A 382-nucleotide genomic window follows, 5' to 3' on the forward strand; every position below is an offset into this window, starting at 1 on the left:
CACTCAGAATCTGTGGACCCCACAGGATCCCCACCTACCTCCACTCACTTCTTCTCACCACTCTCTTTCACACAACCCCATAAACACTCTTCCCTAAAAAGCCCTTCACCAATCACCTCAATCTCTCTTCCCCATTAAACCTTCGCCACTCACATCCACCCACTCTTCCCAATAAACCTACCTCATAAACTCCACCTACCTTCAAAAATTCAAAACCAATTTTCCACCCAAACCCACCCATATGGCCGAAACCTTCCCCCCCTTCCCTTCCCTATATAAAGCCCTCCATTTTTCATCAAATTCACACAACACACCCCTCTACACTCCTCTTGGCCGAAACCACATCTCCCTCTCCCTCTCCATATTTCTTCTTCTTCTTCTT

This window comes from Arachis ipaensis, chromosome B01 (assembly GCF_000816755.2).
Source record: "Arachis ipaensis cultivar K30076 chromosome B01, Araip1.1, whole genome shotgun sequence".
Lineage (NCBI taxonomy): Eukaryota > Viridiplantae > Streptophyta > Magnoliopsida > Fabales > Fabaceae > Arachis > Arachis ipaensis.